Consider the following 18,378-nt stretch of genomic DNA (forward strand, 5'->3'; position numbering starts at 1 on the left):
AAAATATCAGTGCAGCAAAGGGTGTTGACAGTAGCTGGGTACGTGTACAATACTTCAATTATATCTCTTCCAGACAGATAGAGAGTATTAAGAGCTACGATGAAGTTACCCAGGAGTTGTAAAAGCTTGCAGCACCAGGTATTTCCAGGAGGTCTCACATTCAAGTACTGACCAGGTCCTGCCCCGTTTAGCTTCCGAGATCTGACGAGATCGGGCGCGTTCAGGATGGTGTGGCCGCAAGCCGAGACGCCTGGCTGCATGATGTCTCTTAAAGGCTGGCGGGTATTGACGGAACTGCCAGCAAAAAAAAAAAGAAAAATAGAGGGAAAAATACCAGTGCAGCAAAGGCTGTTGAAAGTAGCTGGGTACATGTACAATTCCTCAATTATAACACCTCCAGACAGATAGAGAGTATTAAGAGCTACGATGAAGTTTCCCAGGAGACTTTAAAAGCTTGCAGCACCAGGTATTTCCTGGAGGTCTCCCATCCAAGTACTGATCAGGCCCTGCCCCGTTTAGCTTCCGAGATCTGACGAGATCGGGCGCTTTCAGGACAATGTGGTCGCAAGCCAAGAGGCCTGGCTGCATGATGTCTCTTAAAGGCTGGCGGGTATTGACGGAACTTCCAGCAAAAAAAAAAAAAAAAAAAAAAAGAAAAAGAAAAATGGAGGGAAAAATATCAGTGCAGTAATGGGTTTTGAAAGTAGCCGGGTACGTGTACAATTCTTCAATTATATCTCCTCCAGACAGAAAGAGAGTATTAAGAGCTACGATGAAGTTACCCAGGAGACGTAAAAAGCTTGCAGCACCTGGCATTTCCAGGAGGTCACCCATCCATGTACTGACCAGGCCCTGCCCCGTTTAAATTCCAAGATCTGATGAGATCGGGGGCGTTCAGGACGGTGTGGCTGCAAGCCGAGAGGCCTGACTGCATGATGTCTCTTAATGGTTGGCGGGTTGTGACGGAACATCCAGCAAATAAAAAAAAAGAGAAATGGTGGTAAAAATATCAGTGCAGCAAAGGGTGTTGAAAGTAGCCAGGTACGTGTACAATTCTTCAATTATATCTCCTCCATATTGAAAGAGAGTATTAAGAGCTACGATGAAGTTACACAGGAGACGTAAAAAGCTTGCAGCACCTGGTATTTCCAGGAGGAAACCCATCCAAGTACTGACCAGGCCCTGCCCCGTTTGGCTTCCGAGATCTGACGAGATCGGGCGCGTTCAGGACGGTGTGGCCGCAAGCCAAGATGCCTGGCGGCATGATGTCTCTTAAAGGCTGGCGGGTATTTACGGAACAGCCAGCAAAAAAAAAAAGAGAAATGGAGGGAAAAATATCAGTGCAGCTAAGGCTGTTGAAAGTAGCCGGGTACGTGTACAACTCTTCAATTATATCTCCTCCAGACAGAAAGAGAGAATTAAGAGCTACGATGAAGTTACCCAGGAGACGTAAAAAGTTTGCAGCACCTCGTATTTCCAGAAGGTCACCCATAAAAGTACTGACCAGGCCCTGCCCCGTTTAAATTCTGAGATCTGACGAGATCGGGCGCGTTCAGGACGGTGTGGCCGCAAGCCGAGAGGCCTGGCTGCATGATGTCTCTTAATGGCTGGCGGGTATTGACAGAACTTCCAGCAAAAAAAAAAAAAAAAAAAAAAAAAGAAAAAGAAAAATGGAGGGAAAAATATCAGTGCAGTAATGGGTTTTGAAAGTAGCCGGGTACGTGTACAATTCTTCAATTATATCTCCTCCGGACAGAAAGAGAGTATTAAGAGCTACGATGAAGTTACCCAGGAGACGTAAAAAGCTTGCAGCACCTGGCATTTCTAGGAGGTCACCCATCCAAGTACTGACCAGGCCCTGCCCCGTTTAAATTCCAAGATCTGATGAGATCGGGGGCGTTCAGGACGGTGTGGCTGCAAGCCAAGAGGCCTAGCTGCATGATGTCTCTTAATGGTTGGCGGGTTTTGACGGAACATCCAGCAAATAAAAAAAAAGAGAAATGGTGGTAAAAATATCAGTGCAGCAAAGGGTGTTGAAAGTAGCCAGGTACGTGTACAATTCTTCAATTATAACTCCTCCAGACTGAAAGAGAGTATTAAGAGCTACGATGAAGTTACCCAGGAGACGTAAAAAGCTTGCAGCACCTGGTATTTCCAGGAGGACACCCATCCAAGTACTGACCAGGCCCTGCCCCACTCAGTTTCCGAGATCTTACGAGATCGGACGCGTTCAGGACGGTGTGGCCGCAAGCCGAGATGCCTGGCTGCATGATGTCTCTTAAAGGCTGGCGGGTATTGACGGAACTGCCAGCAATAAAAAAAAGAGAAATGGAGGGAGAAATACCAGTGCAGCAAAGGGTGTTGAAAGTAGCCGGGTACGTGTACAATACTTGAATTATATCTCCTCCAGACAGAAAGAGAGTATTAAGAGCTACGATGAAGTTACCCAGGAGACGTAAAAGCTTGCAGCACCAGGTATTTCCAGGAGGTCTCACATTCAAGTACTGACCAGGTCCTGCCCCGTTTAGCTTCCGAGATCTGACGAGATCGGGCGCGTTCAGGATGGTGTGGCCGCAAGCCGAGACGCCTGGCTGCATGATGTCTCTTAAAGGCTGGCGGGTATTGACGGAACTGCCAGCAAAAAAAAAAAAGAAAAATAGAGGGAAAAATACCAGTGCAGCAAAGGCTGATGAAAGTAGCCGGGTACGTGTACAATTCCTCAATTATAACACCTCCAGACAGATAGAGAGTATTAAGAGCTACGATTAAGTTTCCCAGGAGACGTAAAAAGCTTGCAGCACCAGGTATTTCCTGGAGGTCTCCCATCCAAGTACTGACCAGGCCCTGCCCCGTTTAGCTTCCGAGATCTAACGAGATCAGGCGCGTTCAGGACAATGTGGCCGCAAGCCAAGAGGCCTGGCTGCATGATGTCTCTTAAAGGCTGGTGGGTATTGACGGAACTTCCAGCAAAAAAAAAAAAAAAAAAAAAGAAAAATAGAGGGAAAAATACCAGTGCAGCAAAGGGTGTTGAAAGTAGCCGGGTACGTGTACAATTCTTCAATTATATATTCTCCAGACAGAAAGAGAGTATTAAGAGCTACGATGAAGTTCCCCAGGAGACGTAAAAAGCTGGCAGCACCTGGTATTTCCAGACGATCTCCCATCCAAGTACTGACCAGGTCCTGTCCCGTTTAGTTTCCGAGATCTACCGAGATCGGGCGCGTTCAGGACTGTGTGTCCGCAAGCCGAGAGGCCTGGTTGCATGATGTCTCTTAAAGGCTGGCGGATATTGACGGAACTTCCAGAAATAATAATAAAGAAAAAGAAAAATGGAGGGAAAAATATCAGTGCAGCAATGGGTGTTGAAAGTAACCGGGTACGTGTACAATACTTCAATTATATCTCCTCCAGACAGAAAGAGAGTATTAAGAGCTACGATAAACTTACCCAGCAGACGTAAAAAGCTTGCAGCACCTGGTATTTCCAGGAGGTCTCCCATCCAAGTACTGACCAGGCCCTGCCCCATTCAGTTTCCGAGATCTGACGAGATCGGGCGCGTTCAGGATGGTGTGGCCGCAAGCCGAGATCCTGGCTGCATGATGTCTCTTAAAGGCTGGCGGGTATTGACGGAACTGCCAGCAAAAAAAAAAAAGAGAAATGGAGGGAGAAATACCAGTGCAGCAAAGGGTGTTGAAAGTAGCCGGGTACGTGTACAATACTTGAATTATATCTCCTCCAGACAGAAAGAGAGTATTAAGAGCTACGATGAAGTTACCCAGGTAACGTAAAAAGCTTGCAGCACCTGGTATTTCTAGGAGGTCTCCCATCCAAGTACTGACCAGGCCCTGCCCCGTTTAGCTTCCGAGATCTGACGAGATCGGGCGCATTCAGGACGGTGTGGCCACAAGCCGAGAGGCCTGGCTGCATGATGTCTCTTAAAGGTTGGCGGGTATTGACGGAACTTCCAGCAAAAAAAAAAAAAAGAAAAATGGATGGAAAAATATCAGTGCAGCAAAGGGTGTTGACAGTAGCTGGGTACATGTACAATACTTCAATTATATCTCTTCCAGACAGATAGAGAGTATTAACAGCTACGATGAAGTTACTCAGGAGTTGTAAAAGCTTGCAGCACCAGGTATTTCCAGGAGGTCTCACATTCAAGTACTGACCAGGTCCTGCCCCGTTTAGCTTCCGAGATCTGACGAGATCGGGCGCGTTCAGGATGGTGTGGCCGCAAGCCGAGATGCCTGGCTGCATGATGTCTCTTAATGGCTGGCGGGTATTGACAGAACTTCCAGCAAAAAAAAAAAAAAAAAAAAAAAGAAAAAGAAAAATGGAGGGAAAAATATCAGTGCAGTAATGGGTTTTGAAAGTAGCCGGGTACGTGTACAATTCTTCAATTATATCTCCTCCGGACAGAAAGAGAGTATTAAGAGCTACGATGAAGTTACCCAGGAGACGTAAAAAGCTTGCAGCACCTGGCATTTCTAGGAGGTCACCCATCCAAGTACTGACCAGGCCCTGCCCCGTTTAAATTCCAAGATCTGATGAGATCGGGGGCGTTCAGGACGGTGTGGCTGCAAGCCAAGAGGCCTGGCTGCATGATGTCTCTTAATGGTTGGCGGGTATTGACGGAACATCCAGCAAATAAAAAAAAAGAGAAATGGTGGTAAAAATATCAGTGCAGCAAAGGGTGTTGAAAGTAGCCAGGTACGTGTACAATTCTTCAATTATATCTCCTCCAGACTGAAAGAGAGTATTAAGAGCTACGATGAAGTAACCCAGGAGACGTAAAAAGCTTGCAGCACCTGGTATTTCCAGGAGGACACCCATCCAAGTACTGACCAGGCCCTGCCCCACTCAGTTTCCGAGATCTTACGAGATCGGACGCGTTCAGGACGGTGTGGCCGCAAGCCGAGATGCCTGGCTGCATGATGTCTCTTAAAGGCTGGCGGGTATTGACGGAACTTCCAGCAAAAAAAAAAAGAAAAAAGAAAAATGGAGGGAAAAATATCAGTGCAGCAAAGGCTGTTGAAAGTAGCCGGGTACGTGTACAATACTTCAATTATATCTCCTCCAGACAGATAGAGAGTATTAAGAGCTACGATGAAGTTTCCCAGGAGACGTAAAAAGCTTGCAGCACCAGGTATTTCCAGGAGGTCTCCCATCCAAGTACTGACGAGGCCCTGCCCCGTTTGGCTTCCGAGATCTGATGAGATCGGGCGTGTTCAGGACGGTGTGGCCGCAAGCCAAGAGGCCGGGCTGCATGATGTCTCTTAAAGGCTAGCGGGTATTGACGGAACTTCCAGCAAAAAATAAAAAATAAATAAATAGAAAAATGGAGGGAAAAATATCAGTGCAGGACAGGGTGTTGAAAGTAGCCGGGTACATGTACAATTCTTCAATTATATCTCCTCCAGACTGAATGAGAGTATTAAGAGCTACGCTGAAGTTACCCAGGAGATGTAAAAAGCTTTCAGCACCTGGTATTTCCAGGAGGTCACCCATCCAATTACTGACCAGGCCCTGCCTAGTTTCCCTTCCGAGATCTGACGAGATCTTGCGTCTTCAGGACGGTGTGGCCTCAAGCCAAGAGGCCTGGCTGCATGATGTGTCTTAAAGGCTGGAGGGTATTGATGGAACTTCCAGCAAAAAACAAAAGAAAAAAGAAAAATGGAGGGAAAAATATCAGTGCAGCAAATGGTGTTGACAGTAGCTGGGTACGTGTACAATTCTTCAATTATATCTCCTCCAGACAGATAGAGAGTATTAAGAGCTACGATAAAGTTACCCAGGAGACGTAAAAGCTTGCAGCACCAGGTATTTCCAGGAGGTCTCACATTCAAGTACTGACCAGGTCCTGCCCCGTTTAGCTTCCGAGATCTGACGAGATCGGGCGCGTTCAGGACGGTGTGGCCGCAAGCCGAGATGTCTGGCTGCATGATGTCTCTTAAAGGCTGGCGGGTATTGACGGAACTTCCAGCAAAAAAAAAAAAAAAAAGAAAAATGGATGGAAAAATATCAGTGCAGCAAAGGGTGTTGACAGTAGCTGGGTACGTGTACAATACTTCAATTATATCTCCTCCAGACAGATAGAGAGTATTAAGAGCTACGATAAAGTTACCCAGGAGACGTGAAAGCTTGCAGCACCAGGTATTTCCAGGACGTCTCACATTCATGTACTGACCAGGTCCTGCCCCGTTTAGCTTCCAAGATCTGACGAGATCGGGCGAGTTCAGGATGGTGTGGCCGCAAGCCGAAAGTCCTGGCTGCATGATGTCTCTTAAAGGTTGGCGGGTATTGACGGAACTTCCAGCAAAAAAAAAAAAAAAAATGGATGGAAAAATATCAGTGCAGCAAAGGGTGTTGACAGTAGCTGGGTACGTGTACAATTCTTCAATTATATATTCTCCAGACAGAAAGAGAGTATTAAGAGCTACGATGAAGTTCCCCAGGAGACGTAAAAAGCTGGCAGCACCTGGTATTTCCAGAAGATCTCCCATCCAAGTACTGACCAGGTCCTGCCCCATTTAGTTTCCGAGATCTTCCGAGATCGGGCGCGTTCAGGACTGTGTGTCCGCAAACCGAGAGGCCTGGTTGCATGATGTCTCTTAAAGGCTGGCGGGTATTGACGGAACGTCCAGCAAAAAAAAAAAAAAAAAAAAAAAAAAAAATGGATGGAAAAATATCAGTGCAGCAAAGGATGTTGACAGTAGCTGGGTACGTGTACAATACTTCAATTATATCTCCTCCAGACAGATAGAGAGTATTAAGAGCTACGATAAAGTTACCCAGGAGACGTAAAAGCTTGCAGCACGAGGTATTTCCAGGAGGTCTCACATTCATGTACTGACCAGGTCCTGCCCCGTTTAGCTTCCGAGATCTGATGAGATCGGGCGCGTTCAGGATGGTGTGGCCGCAAGCCGAGATGCCTGGCTGCATGATGTCTCTTAAAGGCTGGCGGGTATTGACGGAACTGCCAGCCAAAAAAAAAAAGAAAAATAGAGGGAAAAATACCAGTGCAGCAAAGGGTGTTGAAAGTAGCCGGGTACGTGTACAATTCTTCAATTATATATTCTCCAGACAGAAAGAGAGTATTAAGAGCTACGATGAAGTTCCCCAGGAGACGTAAAAAGCTGGCAGCACCTGGTATTTCCAGAAGATCTCCCATCCAAGTACTGACCAGGTCCTGCCCCATTTAGTTTCCGAGATCTTCCGAGATCGGGCGCGTTCAGGACTGTGTGTCCGCAAACCGAGAGGCCTGGTTGCATGATGTCTCTTAAAGGCTGGCGGGTATTGACGGAACGTCCAGCAAAAAAAAAAAAAAAAAAAAAAAAAAAATGGATGGAAAAATATCAGTGCAGCAAAGGATGTTGACAGTAGCTGGGTACGTGTACAATACTTCAATTATATCTCCTCCAGACAGATAGAGAGTATTAAGAGCTACGATAAAGTTACCCAGGAGACGTAAAAGCTTGCAGCACCAGGTATTTCCAGGAGGTCTCACATTCATGTACTGACCAGGTCCTGCCCCGTTTAGCTTCCGAGATCTGACGAGATCGGGCGCGTTCAGGATGGTGTGGCCGCAAGCCGAGATGCCTGGCTGCATGATGTCTCTTAAAGGCTGGCGGGTATTGACGGAACTGCCAGCAAAAAAAAAAAAGAAAAATAGAGGGAAATATACCAGTGCAGCACAGGGTGTTGAAAGTAGCCGGGTACGTGTACAATTCTTCAATTATATCTCCTGGAGAAAGAAAGAGAGTATTAAGAGCTACGATGAAGTTACCCAGGAGACGTAAAAAGCTTGCAGCACCTGGTATTTCCAGGAGGTCACACATCCAAGTACTGACCATGCCCTGCCCCGTTTAGCTTCCGAAATCTGATATGATCGGGCGCGTTCAGGACGGTGTGACTACAAGCCAAGAGGCCTGGCTGCATGATGTCTCTTAAAGGCTGGCGGATATTGACGGAACTTCCAGCAAAAAAATAAAATAAAAAGAAAAATGGAGGAAAAATATCAGTGCAGCAAAGGGTGTTGAAAGTAGCCTAGTACGTGTACAATTCTTCAATTATATCTCCTGGAGACAGAAAGAGAGTATTAAGAGCTACGATGAAGTTACCCAGGAGACGTAAAAGGCTTGCAGCACCTGGTATTTCTAGGAGGTCTCCCATCCAAGTACTGACCAGGCCCTGCCCCGTTTAGCTTCCGAGATCTGACGAGATCGGGCGCAATCAGGACGGTGTGGCCGCAAGCCGAGAGGCCTGGCTGCATGATGTCTCTTAAAGGTTGGCGGGTATTGACGGAACTTCCAGCAAAAAAAAAAAAAAAAAGAAAAATGGATGGAAAAATATCAGTGCAGCAAAGGGTGTTGACAGTAGCTGGGTACGTGTACAATACTTCAAATATATCTCCTCCAGACAGATAGAGAGTATTAAGAGCTACGATAAAGTTACCCAGGAGACGTAAAAGCTTGCAGCACCAGGTATTTCCAGGAGGTCTCACATTCATGTACCGACCAGGTCCTGCCCCGTTTAGCTTCCAAGATCTGACGAGATCGGGCGAGTTCAGGATGGTGTGGCCGCAAGCCGAGATGCCTGGCTGCATGATGTCTCTTAAAGGCTAGCGGGTATTGACGGAACTTCCAGCAAAAAATAAAAAATAAATAAATAGAAAAATGAAGGGAAAAATATCAGTGCAGGACAGGGTGTTGAAAGTAGCCGGGTACATGTACAATTCTTCAATTATATCTCCTCCAGACTGAATGAGAGTATTAAGAGCTACGCTGAAGTTACCCAGGAGATGTAAAAAGCTTTCAGCACCTGGTATTTCCAGGAGGTCACCCATCCAATTACTGACCAGGCCCTGCCTAGTTTCTCTTCCGAGATCTGACGAGATCTTGCGTCTTCAGGACGGTGTGGCCTCAAGCCAAGAGGCCTGGCTGCATGATGTGTCTTAAAGGCTGGAGGGTATTGATGGAACTTCCAGCAAAAAACAAAAGAAAAAAGAAAAATGGAGGGAAAAATATCAGTGCAGCAAATGGTGTTGACAGTAGCTGGGTACGTGTACAATTCTTCAATTATATCTCCTCCAGACAGATAGAGAGTATTAAGAGCTACGATAAAGTTACCCAGGAGACGTAAAAGCTTGCAGCACCAGGTATTTCCAGGAGGTCTCACATTCAAGTACTGACCAGGTCCTGCCCCGTTTAGCTTCCGAGATCTGACGAGATCGGGCGCGTTCAGGACGGTGTGGCCGCAAGCCGAGATGTCTGGCTGCATGATGTCTCTTAAAGGCTGGCGGGTATTGACGGAACTTCCAGCAAAAAAAAAAAAAAAAAGAAAAATGGATGGAAAAATATCAGTGCAGCAAAGGGTGTTGACAGTAGCTGGGTACGTGTACAATACTTCAATTATATCTCCTCCAGACAGATAGAGAGTATTAAGAGCTACGATAAAGTTACCCAGGAGACGTGAAAGCTTGCAGCACCAGGTATTTCCAGGACGTCTCACATTCATGTACTGACCAGGTCCTGCCCCGTTTAGCTTCCAAGATCTGACGAGATCGGGCGAGTTCAGGATGGTGTGGCCGCAAGCCGAAAGTCCTGGCTGCATGATGTCTCTTAAAGGTTGGCGGGTATTGACGGAACTTCCAGCAAAAAAAAAAAAAAAAATGGATGGAAAAATATCAGTGCAGCAAAGGGTGTTGACAGTAGCTGGGTACGTGTACAATTCTTCAATTATATATTCTCCAGACAGAAAGAGAGTATTAAGAGCTACGATGAAGTTCCCCAGGAGACGTAAAAAGCTGGCAGCACCTGGTATTTCCAGAAGATCTCCCATCCAAGTACTGACCAGGTCCTGCCCCATTTAGTTTCCGAGATCTTCCGAGATCGGGCGCGTTCAGGACTGTGTGTCCGCAAACCGAGAGGCCTGGTTGCATGATGTCTCTTAAAGGCTGGCGGGTATTGACGGAACGTCCAGCAAAAAAAAAAAAAAAAAAAAAAAAAAAAATGGATGGAAAAATATCAGTGCAGCAAAGGATGTTGACAGTAGCTGGGTACGTGTACAATACTTCAATTATATCTCCTCCAGACAGATAGAGAGTATTAAGAGCTACGATAAAGTTACCCAGGAGACGTAAAAGCTTGCAGCACGAGGTATTTCCAGGAGGTCTCACATTCATGTACTGACCAGGTCCTGCCCCGTTTAGCTTCCGAGATCTGATGAGATCGGGCGCGTTCAGGATGGTGTGGCCGCAAGCCGAGATGCCTGGCTGCATGATGTCTCTTAAAGGCTGGCGGGTATTGACGGAACTGCCAGCCAAAAAAAAAAAGAAAAATAGAGGGAAAAATACCAGTGCAGCAAAGGGTGTTGAAAGTAGCCGGGTACGTGTACAATTCTTCAATTATATATTCTCCAGACAGAAAGAGAGTATTAAGAGCTACGATGAAGTTCCCCAGGAGACGTAAAAAGCTGGCAGCACCTGGTATTTCCAGAAGATCTCCCATCCAAGTACTGACCAGGTCCTGCCCCATTTAGTTTCCGAGATCTTCCGAGATCGGGCGCGTTCAGGACTGTGTGTCCGCAAACCGAGAGGCCTGGTTGCATGATGTCTCTTAAAGGCTGGCGGGTATTGACGGAACGTCCAGCAAAAAAAAAAAAAAAAAAAAAAAAAAAATGGATGGAAAAATATCAGTGCAGCAAAGGATGTTGACAGTAGCTGGGTACGTGTACAATACTTCAATTATATCTCCTCCAGACAGATAGAGAGTATTAAGAGCTACGATAAAGTTACCCAGGAGACGTAAAAGCTTGCAGCACCAGGTATTTCCAGGAGGTCTCACATTCATGTACTGACCAGGTCCTGCCCCGTTTAGCTTCCGAGATCTGACGAGATCGGGCGCGTTCAGGATGGTGTGGCCGCAAGCCGAGATGCCTGGCTGCATGATGTCTCTTAAAGGCTGGCGGGTATTGACGGAACTGCCAGCAAAAAAAAAAAAGAAAAATAGAGGGAAATATACCAGTGCAGCACAGGGTGTTGAAAGTAGCCGGGTACGTGTACAATTCTTCAATTATATCTCCTGGAGAAAGAAAGAGAGTATTAAGAGCTACGATGAAGTTACCCAGGAGACGTAAAAAGCTTGCAGCACCTGGTATTTCCAGGAGGTCACACATCCAAGTACTGACCATGCCCTGCCCCGTTTAGCTTCCGAAATCTGATATGATCGGGCGCGTTCAGGACGGTGTGACTACAAGCCAAGAGGCCTGGCTGCATGATGTCTCTTAAAGGCTGGCGGATATTGACGGAACTTCCAGCAAAAAAATAAAATAAAAAGAAAAATGGAGGAAAAATATCAGTGCAGCAAAGGGTGTTGAAAGTAGCCTAGTACGTGTACAATTCTTCAATTATATCTCCTGGAGACAGAAAGAGAGTATTAAGAGCTACGATGAAGTTACCCAGGAGACGTAAAAGGCTTGCAGCACCTGGTATTTCTAGGAGGTCTCCCATCCAAGTACTGACCAGGCCCTGCCCCGTTTAGCTTCCGAGATCTGACGAGATCGGGCGCAATCAGGACGGTGTGGCCGCAAGCCAAGAGGCCTGGCTGCATGATGTCTCTTAAAGGTTGGCGGGTATTGACGGAACTTCCAGCAAAAAAAAAAAAAAAAAGAAAAATGGATGGAAAAATATCAGTGCAGCAAAGGGTGTTGACAGTAGCTGGGTACGTGTACAATACTTCAAATATATCTCCTCCAGACAGATAGAGAGTATTAAGAGCTACGATAAAGTTACCCAGGAGACGTAAAAGCTTGCAGCACCAGGTATTTCCAGGAGGTCTCACATTCATGTACCGACCAGGTCCTGCCCCGTTTAGCTTCCAAGATCTGACGAGATCGGGCGAGTTCAGGATGGTGTGGCCGCAAGCCGAGATGCCTGGCTGCATGATGTCTCTTAAAGGCTAGCGGGTATTGACGGAACTTCCAGCAAAAAATAAAAAATAAATAAATAGAAAAATGAAGGGAAAAATATCAGTGCAGGACAGGGTGTTGAAAGTAGCCGGGTACATGTACAATTCTTCAATTATATCTCCTCCAGACTGAATGAGAGTATTAAGAGCTACGCTGAAGTTACCCAGGAGATGTAAAAAGCTTTCAGCACCTGGTATTTCCAGGAGGTCACCCATCCAATTACTGACCAGGCCCTGCCTAGTTTCTCTTCCGAGATCTGACGAGATCTTGCGTCTTCAGGACGGTGTGGCCTCAAGCCAAGAGGCCTGGCTGCATGATGTGTCTTAAAGGCTGGAGGGTATTGATGGAACTTCCAGCAAAAAACAAAAGAAAAAAGAAAAATGGAGGGAAAAATATCAGTGCAGCAAATGGTGTTGACAGTAGCTGGGTACGTGTACAATTCTTCAATTATATCTCCTCCAGACAGATAGAGAGTATTAAGAGCTACGATAAAGTTACCCAGGAGACGTAAAAGCTTGCAGCACCAGGTATTTCCAGGAGGTCTCACATTCAAGTACTGACCAGGTCCTGCCCCGTTTAGCTTCCGAGATCTGACGAGATCGGGCGCGTTCAGGACGGTGTGGCCGCAAGCCGAGATGTCTGGCTGCATGATGTCTCTTAAAGGCTGGCGGGTATTGACGGAACTTCCAGCAAAAAAAAAAAAAAAAAGAAAAATGGATGGAAAAATATCAGTGCAGCAAAGGGTGTTGACAGTAGCTGGGTACGTGTACAATACTTCAATTATATCTCCTCCGGACAGATAGAGAGTATTAAGAGCTACGATGAAGTTACCCAGGAGACGTAAAAGGCTTGCAGCACCTGGTATTTCTAGGAGGTCTCCCATCCAAGTACTGACCAGGCCCTGCCCCGTTTAGCTTCCGAGATCTGACGAGATCGGGCGCATTCAGGACGGTGTGGCCGCAAGCCGAGAGGCCTGGCTGCATTATGTCTCTTAAAGGTTGGCGGGTATTGACGGAACTTCCAGCAGAAAAAAAAAAAAAAAAGAAAAATGGATGGAAAAATTTCAGTGCAGCAAAGGGTGTTGACAGTAGCTGGGTACGTGTACAATACTTAAATTATATCTCCTCCGGACAGATAGAGAGTATTAAGAGCTACGATGAAGTTACCCAGGAGACGTAAAAAGCTTGCAGCACCTGGTATTTCTAGGAGGTCTCCCATCCAAGTACTGACCAGGCCCTGCACCGTTTAGCTTCCGAGATCTGACGAGATCGGGCGCATTCAGGACGGTGTGTCCACAAGCCGAAAGCCCTGGCTGCATGATGTCTCTTAAAGGTTGGCGGGTATTGACGGAACTTCCAGCAAAAAAATAAAAGAAAAAAAGAAAAAAGAAAAATGGATGGAAAAATATCAGTGCAGCAAAGGGTGTTGACAGTAGCCGGGTACGTGTACAATACTTCAATTATATCTCCTCCAGACAGAGAGAGAGTATTAAGAGCTACGATAAAGTTACCCAGGAGACGTAAAAGCTTGCAGCACTAGGTATTTCCAGGAGGTCTCACATTCATGTACTGACCAGGTCCTGCCCCGTTTAGCTTCCGAGATCTGACGAGATCGGGCGCGTTCAGGATGGTGTGGCCGCAAGCCGAGATGCCTGGCTGCATGATGTCTCTTAAAGGCTGGCGGGTATTGACAGAACTGCCAGCAAAAAAAAAAAAGAAAAATAGAGGGAAATATACCAGTGCAGCAAAGGGTGTTGAAAGTAGCCGGGTACGTGTACAATTCTTCAATTATATCTCCTGGAGACAGAAAGAGAGTATTAAGAGCTACGATGAAGTTACCCAGGAGACGTAAAAAGCTTGCAGCACCTGGTATTTCTAGGAGGTCTCCCATCCAAGTACTGACCAGGCCCTGCCCCGTTTAGCTTCCGAGATCTGACGAGATCGGGCGCATTCAGGACGGTGTGGCCGCAAGCCAAGAGGCCTGGCTACATGATGTCTCTTAAAGGTTGGCGGGTATTGACGGAACATCCAGCAAAAAAAAAAAAAAAAAAAGAAAAATGGATGGAAAAATATCAGTGCAGCAAATGGTGTTGACAGTAGCTGGGTACGTGTACAATACTTCAATTATATCTCCTCCAGACAGATAGAGAGTATTAAGAGCTACGATGAAGTTACCCAGGAGACGTGAAAAGCTTGCAGCACCTGGTATTTCTAGGAGGTCTCCCATCCAAGTACTGACCAGGCCCTGCCCCGTTTAGCTTCCGAGATCTGACGAGATCGGGCGCGTTCAGGACGGTGTGGCCGCTAGCCAAAAGGCCTGGCTGCATGATGTCTCTTAAAGGTTGGCGGGTATTGACGGAACTTCCAGCAAAAAAAAAAAAAAAAAAAATAGAAAAATGGAGGGAAAAATATCAGTGCAGGAAAGGGTGTTGAAAGTAGCCGGGTACGTGTACAATTCTTCAATTATATCTCCTGCAGACTGAAAGAGAGTATTAAGAGCTACGATAAAGTTACCCAGGAGACGTAAAAGTTTGCAGCACCTGGTATGTCCAGGAGGTCTCACATTCAAGTACTGACCAGGTCCTGCCCCGTTTAGCTTCCGAGATCTGACGATATCATGCGCATTCAGGACGGTGTGGCCGAAAGCCGAGAGGCACGGCTGCATGATGTCTCTTTAAGGCTGGCGGGTATTGACGGAACTTACAGCAAAAAAAAAAAGAAAAAAGAAAAATGGAGGGAAAAATATCAGTGCAGCAAAGGGTTTTGAAAGTAGCCGGGTACGTGTACAATTCTTCAATAATATCTCCTACAGACTGAAAGAGAGTATTAAGAGCTATGATGAAGTTACCCAGGAGACGTAAAAAGCTTGCAGCACCTGGTATTTCCAGGAGGTCACCCATCCAAGTACTGACCAGGCCCTGCCCCGTTAGCTTCCGAAATCTGATGAGATCGGGCGTGTTCAGGACGGTGTGGCTGCAAGCCAAGAGGCCGGGCTGCATGATGTCTCTTAAAGGCTGGCGGGTATTGACGGAACTTCCAGCAAAAAATAAAAAATAAATAAATAGAAAAATGGAGGGAAAAATATCAGTGCAGAACAGGGTGTTGAAAGTAGCCGGGTACATGTACAATTCTTCAATTATATCTCCTCCAGACTGAATGAGAGTATTAAGAGCTACGCTGAAGTTACCCAGGAGATGTAAAAAGCTTTCAGCACCTGGTATTTCCAGGAGGTCACCCATCCAATTACTGACCAGACCCTGCCCAGTTTTTCTTCCGAGATCTGACGAGATTTTGCAACTTCAGGACGGTGTGGCCTCAAGCCAAGAGGCCTGGCTGCATGATGTCTCTTAAAGGCTGGAGGGTATTGATGGAACTTCCAGCAAGAAACAAAAGAAAAAAGAAAAATGGAGGGAAAAATATCAGTGCAGCAAAGCGTGTTGAAGGTAGCCGGGTACGTGTACAATTCTTCAATTATATCTCCTCCAGACAGATAGAGAGTATTAAGAGCTACGATAAAGTTACCCAGGAGACGTAAAAGCTTGCAGCACCAGGTATTTCCAGGAGGTCTCACATTCAAGTACTGAACAGGTCCTGCCCCGTTTAGCTTCCGAGATCTGACGAGATCGGGCGCGTTCAGGACGGTGTGGCCGCAAGCCTAGATGTCTGGCTGCATGACGTCTCTTAAAGGCTGGCGGGTATTGACGGAATTTCCAGCAAAAAAAAAAAAAAAAAAATAGAAAAATGGAGGGAAAAATATCAGTGCAGGAAAGGGTGTTGAAAGTAGCCGGGTACGTGTACAATTCTTCAATTATATCTCCTGGAGACAGAAAGAGAGTATTAAGAGCTACGATGAAGTTACCCAGGAGACGTAAAAAGCTTGCAGCACCTGGTATTTCTAGGAGGTCTCCCATCCAAGTACTGACCAGGCCCTGCCCCGTTTAGCTTCCGAGATCTGACGAGATCGGGCGCATTCAGGACGGTGTGGCCACAAGCCGAAAGGCCTGGCTACATGATGTCTCTTAAAGGTTGGCGGGTATTGACGGAACTTCCAGCAAAAAAAAAAAAAAAAAAATGGATGGAAAAATATCAGTGCAGCAAAGGGTGTTGACAGTAGCTGGGTACGTGTACAATACTTCAATTAAATCTCCTCCAGACAGATAGAGAGTATTAAGAGCTACGATAAAGTTACCCAGGAGACGTAAAAGCTTGCAGCACGAGGTATTTCCAGGAGGTCTCACATTCATGTACTGACCAGGTCCTGCCCCGTTTAGCTTCCGAGATCTGACGAGATCGGGCGCGTTCAGGATGGTGTGGCCGCAAGCCGAGATGCCTGGCTGCATGATGTCTCTTAAAGGCTGGCGGGTATTGACGGAACTGCCAGCAAAAAAAAAAAAGAAAAATAGAGGGAAAAATACCAGTGCAGCAAAGGGTGTTGAAAGTAGCCGGGTACGTGTACAATTCTTCAATTATATCTTCTCCAGACAGAAAGAGAGTATTAAGAGCTACGATGAAGTTCCCCAGGAGACGTAAAAAGCTGGCAGCACCTGGTATTTCCAGGAGGTCTCACATTTAAGTACTGACCAGGTCCTGCCCCGTTTAGCTTCCGAGATCTGACAAGATCGGGCGCGTTCAGGACGGTGTGGCCGCAAGCCGAGATGTCTGGCTGCATGATGTCTCTTAAAGGCTAGCGGGTATTGTCGGAATTTCCAGCAAAAAAAAAGAAAAATGGAGGGAAAAATATCAGTGCAGGAAAAGGTGTTCAAAGTAGCCGGGTACGTGTACAATTCTTCAATTATATCTCCTGGAGACAGAAAGAGAGTATTAAGAGCTACGATGAAGTTACCCAGGAGACGTAAAAGCTTGCAGCACCAGGTATTTCCAGGAGGTCTCCCATCCAAGTACTGACCAGGTCCTGCCCCGTTTAGCTTCCGAGATCTTACGAGATCGGGCACGTTCAGGACGGTGTGGCCGCAAGCCAAGAGGCCTGGCTGCATGATGTCTCTTAAAGGTTGGCGGGTATTGACGGAACTTCCAGCAAAAAAAAAAAAAAAAAAAAGAAAAAAGAAAAATGGATGGAAAAATATCAGTGCAGCAAAGGGTGTTGACAGTAGCTGGATACGTGTACAATACTTCAATTATATCTCCTCCAGACAGAGAGAGAGTATTAAGAGCTACGATAAAGTTACCCAGGAGACGTAAAAGCTTGCAGCACTAGGTATTTCCAGGAGGTCTCACTTTCATGTACTGACCAGGTCCTGCCCCGTTTAGCTTCCGAGATCTGACGAGATCGGGCGCGTTCAGGATGGTGTGGCCGCAAGCCGAGATGCCTGGCTGCATGATGTCTCTTAAAGGCTGGCGGGTATTGACGGAACTGCCAGCAAAAAAAAAAAAGAAAAATAGAGGGAAATATACCAGTGCAGCAAAGGGTGTTGAAAGTAGCCGGGTACGTGTACAATTCTTCAATTATATCTCCTGGAGACAGAAAGAGAGTATTAAGAGCTACGATGAAGTTACCCAGGAGACGTAAAAAGCTTGCAGCACCTGGTATTTCTAGGAGGTCTCCCATCCAAGTACTGACCAGGCCCTGCCCCGTTTAGCTTCCCGAAATCTGACAAGATCGGGCGCGTTCAGGATGGTGTGGCCGCAAGCCGAGATGCCTGGCTGCATGATGTCTCTTAAAGGCTGGCGGGTATTGACGGAACTGCCAGCAAAAAAAAAAAAAAAAAAAAGAAAAAAGAAAAATGGATGGAAAAATATCAGTGCAGCAATGGGTGTTGAAAGTAGCCGGGTACGTGTACAATACTTCAATTATATCTCCTCCAGAAAGAAAGAGAGTATTAAGAGCTATGATGAACTCACCTAAAGGATTATTAGGAACACCATACTAATACTGTGTTTGACCCCCTTTCGCCTTCAGAACTGCTTTAATTCTACGTGGCATTGCTTCAACAAGGTGCTGAAAGCATTCTTTAGAAATGTTGGCCCATATTGATAGGATAGCATCTTGCAGTTGATGGAGATTTGTGGGATGCACATCCAGGGCACGAAGCTCCCGTTCCACCACATCCCAAAGATGCTCCATTGGGTTGAGATCTGGTGACTGTGGGGGCCAGTTTAGTACAGTGAACTCATTGTCATGTTCAAGAAACCAATTTGAAATGATTCGACCTTTGTGACATGGTGCATTATCCTGCTGGAAGTAGCCATCAGAGGATGGGTACATGGTGGTCAAAAAGGGATGGACATGGTCAGAAACAATGCTCAGGTAGGCCGTAGCATTTAAACGATGCCCAATTGGTACTAAGGGGCCTAAAGTGTGCCAAGAAGACATCCCCCACACCATTACACCACCACCACCAGCCTGCACAGTGGTAACAAGACATGATGGATCCATGTTCTCATTCTGTTTACG

General features: G+C 46.3%; 9 non-coding genes and 37 pseudogenes across 9 annotated transcripts; all 46 read right to left on the bottom strand.

The window, feature by feature from the left end:
- Positions 1–123: 123 nt before the first annotated feature.
- On the bottom strand, positions 124–242 carry LOC136760805 (uncharacterized; annotated as a pseudogene).
- A 209-nt stretch (positions 243–451) lies between these two features.
- Positions 452–570, bottom strand: LOC136760923 (uncharacterized; annotated as a pseudogene).
- A 227-nt stretch (positions 571–797) lies between these two features.
- Positions 798–916, bottom strand: LOC136761132 (uncharacterized; annotated as a pseudogene).
- Positions 917–1,127: 211 nt separating this feature from the next.
- On the bottom strand, positions 1,128–1,246 carry LOC136762547 (5S ribosomal RNA). Its single transcript, XR_010820744.1, has one exon. It is a non-coding gene; the product is annotated as a 5S ribosomal RNA (ribosomal RNA).
- A 209-nt stretch (positions 1,247–1,455) lies between these two features.
- LOC136761781 (uncharacterized) lies at positions 1,456–1,574 on the bottom strand (annotated as a pseudogene).
- A 229-nt stretch (positions 1,575–1,803) lies between these two features.
- On the bottom strand, positions 1,804–1,922 carry LOC136760945 (uncharacterized; annotated as a pseudogene).
- Positions 1,923–2,133: 211 nt separating this feature from the next.
- Positions 2,134–2,252, bottom strand: LOC136761537 (uncharacterized; annotated as a pseudogene).
- Positions 2,253–2,460: 208 nt separating this feature from the next.
- LOC136760806 (uncharacterized) lies at positions 2,461–2,579 on the bottom strand (annotated as a pseudogene).
- A 210-nt stretch (positions 2,580–2,789) lies between these two features.
- LOC136760962 (uncharacterized) lies at positions 2,790–2,908 on the bottom strand (annotated as a pseudogene).
- A 219-nt stretch (positions 2,909–3,127) lies between these two features.
- LOC136762157 (uncharacterized) lies at positions 3,128–3,246 on the bottom strand (annotated as a pseudogene).
- A 216-nt stretch (positions 3,247–3,462) lies between these two features.
- On the bottom strand, positions 3,463–3,581 carry LOC136761006 (uncharacterized; annotated as a pseudogene).
- Positions 3,582–3,790: 209 nt separating this feature from the next.
- LOC136762082 (5S ribosomal RNA) lies at positions 3,791–3,909 on the bottom strand. The gene has a single exon (XR_010820433.1). It is a non-coding gene; the product is annotated as a 5S ribosomal RNA (ribosomal RNA).
- A 211-nt stretch (positions 3,910–4,120) lies between these two features.
- LOC136760807 (uncharacterized) lies at positions 4,121–4,239 on the bottom strand (annotated as a pseudogene).
- Positions 4,240–4,466: 227 nt separating this feature from the next.
- On the bottom strand, positions 4,467–4,585 carry LOC136760946 (uncharacterized; annotated as a pseudogene).
- Positions 4,586–4,796: 211 nt separating this feature from the next.
- LOC136761538 (uncharacterized) lies at positions 4,797–4,915 on the bottom strand (annotated as a pseudogene).
- Positions 4,916–5,131: 216 nt separating this feature from the next.
- Positions 5,132–5,250, bottom strand: LOC136760660 (uncharacterized; annotated as a pseudogene).
- Positions 5,251–5,805: 555 nt separating this feature from the next.
- On the bottom strand, positions 5,806–5,924 carry LOC136760858 (uncharacterized; annotated as a pseudogene).
- Positions 5,925–6,138: 214 nt separating this feature from the next.
- LOC136762038 (uncharacterized) lies at positions 6,139–6,257 on the bottom strand (annotated as a pseudogene).
- A 548-nt stretch (positions 6,258–6,805) lies between these two features.
- Positions 6,806–6,924, bottom strand: LOC136761556 (uncharacterized; annotated as a pseudogene).
- A 548-nt stretch (positions 6,925–7,472) lies between these two features.
- On the bottom strand, positions 7,473–7,591 carry LOC136761207 (uncharacterized; annotated as a pseudogene).
- A 210-nt stretch (positions 7,592–7,801) lies between these two features.
- On the bottom strand, positions 7,802–7,920 carry LOC136761751 (uncharacterized; annotated as a pseudogene).
- A 215-nt stretch (positions 7,921–8,135) lies between these two features.
- LOC136761542 (5S ribosomal RNA) lies at positions 8,136–8,254 on the bottom strand. The gene has a single exon (XR_010820366.1). It is a non-coding gene; the product is annotated as a 5S ribosomal RNA (ribosomal RNA).
- A 214-nt stretch (positions 8,255–8,468) lies between these two features.
- Positions 8,469–8,587, bottom strand: LOC136761895 (uncharacterized; annotated as a pseudogene).
- A 221-nt stretch (positions 8,588–8,808) lies between these two features.
- LOC136762214 (uncharacterized) lies at positions 8,809–8,927 on the bottom strand (annotated as a pseudogene).
- Positions 8,928–9,142: 215 nt separating this feature from the next.
- Positions 9,143–9,261, bottom strand: LOC136760859 (uncharacterized; annotated as a pseudogene).
- Positions 9,262–9,475: 214 nt separating this feature from the next.
- On the bottom strand, positions 9,476–9,594 carry LOC136762039 (uncharacterized; annotated as a pseudogene).
- Positions 9,595–10,142: 548 nt separating this feature from the next.
- On the bottom strand, positions 10,143–10,261 carry LOC136761557 (uncharacterized; annotated as a pseudogene).
- A 548-nt stretch (positions 10,262–10,809) lies between these two features.
- Positions 10,810–10,928, bottom strand: LOC136761208 (uncharacterized; annotated as a pseudogene).
- A 210-nt stretch (positions 10,929–11,138) lies between these two features.
- On the bottom strand, positions 11,139–11,257 carry LOC136761752 (uncharacterized; annotated as a pseudogene).
- Positions 11,258–11,472: 215 nt separating this feature from the next.
- Positions 11,473–11,591, bottom strand: LOC136761553 (5S ribosomal RNA). Its single transcript, XR_010820367.1, has one exon. It is a non-coding gene; the product is annotated as a 5S ribosomal RNA (ribosomal RNA).
- Positions 11,592–11,805: 214 nt separating this feature from the next.
- LOC136761896 (uncharacterized) lies at positions 11,806–11,924 on the bottom strand (annotated as a pseudogene).
- A 221-nt stretch (positions 11,925–12,145) lies between these two features.
- Positions 12,146–12,264, bottom strand: LOC136762215 (uncharacterized; annotated as a pseudogene).
- Positions 12,265–12,479: 215 nt separating this feature from the next.
- On the bottom strand, positions 12,480–12,598 carry LOC136760860 (uncharacterized; annotated as a pseudogene).
- A 215-nt stretch (positions 12,599–12,813) lies between these two features.
- Positions 12,814–12,932, bottom strand: LOC136762535 (5S ribosomal RNA). Its single transcript, XR_010820732.1, has one exon. It is a non-coding gene; the product is annotated as a 5S ribosomal RNA (ribosomal RNA).
- A 216-nt stretch (positions 12,933–13,148) lies between these two features.
- LOC136761090 (uncharacterized) lies at positions 13,149–13,267 on the bottom strand (annotated as a pseudogene).
- Positions 13,268–13,491: 224 nt separating this feature from the next.
- Positions 13,492–13,610, bottom strand: LOC136761568 (uncharacterized; annotated as a pseudogene).
- Positions 13,611–13,820: 210 nt separating this feature from the next.
- Positions 13,821–13,939, bottom strand: LOC136760914 (5S ribosomal RNA). The gene has a single exon (XR_010820301.1). It is a non-coding gene; the product is annotated as a 5S ribosomal RNA (ribosomal RNA).
- A 217-nt stretch (positions 13,940–14,156) lies between these two features.
- On the bottom strand, positions 14,157–14,275 carry LOC136762447 (5S ribosomal RNA). The gene has a single exon (XR_010820646.1). It is a non-coding gene; the product is annotated as a 5S ribosomal RNA (ribosomal RNA).
- A 554-nt stretch (positions 14,276–14,829) lies between these two features.
- Positions 14,830–14,947, bottom strand: LOC136760734 (uncharacterized; annotated as a pseudogene).
- Positions 14,948–15,502: 555 nt separating this feature from the next.
- Positions 15,503–15,621, bottom strand: LOC136761087 (uncharacterized; annotated as a pseudogene).
- Positions 15,622–15,840: 219 nt separating this feature from the next.
- Positions 15,841–15,959, bottom strand: LOC136762093 (5S ribosomal RNA). The gene has a single exon (XR_010820434.1). It is a non-coding gene; the product is annotated as a 5S ribosomal RNA (ribosomal RNA).
- Positions 15,960–16,169: 210 nt separating this feature from the next.
- Positions 16,170–16,288, bottom strand: LOC136761685 (uncharacterized; annotated as a pseudogene).
- A 210-nt stretch (positions 16,289–16,498) lies between these two features.
- LOC136761592 (uncharacterized) lies at positions 16,499–16,617 on the bottom strand (annotated as a pseudogene).
- A 206-nt stretch (positions 16,618–16,823) lies between these two features.
- LOC136762587 (5S ribosomal RNA) lies at positions 16,824–16,942 on the bottom strand. The gene has a single exon (XR_010820782.1). It is a non-coding gene; the product is annotated as a 5S ribosomal RNA (ribosomal RNA).
- Positions 16,943–17,166: 224 nt separating this feature from the next.
- On the bottom strand, positions 17,167–17,285 carry LOC136761815 (uncharacterized; annotated as a pseudogene).
- Positions 17,286–17,495: 210 nt separating this feature from the next.
- Positions 17,496–17,615, bottom strand: LOC136761386 (uncharacterized; annotated as a pseudogene).
- Positions 17,616–18,378: the final 763 nt, after the last annotated feature.

The sequence above is a fragment of the Amia ocellicauda genome, chromosome 10 (assembly GCF_036373705.1).
Source record: "Amia ocellicauda isolate fAmiCal2 chromosome 10, fAmiCal2.hap1, whole genome shotgun sequence".
Lineage (NCBI taxonomy): Eukaryota > Metazoa > Chordata > Actinopteri > Amiiformes > Amiidae > Amia > Amia ocellicauda.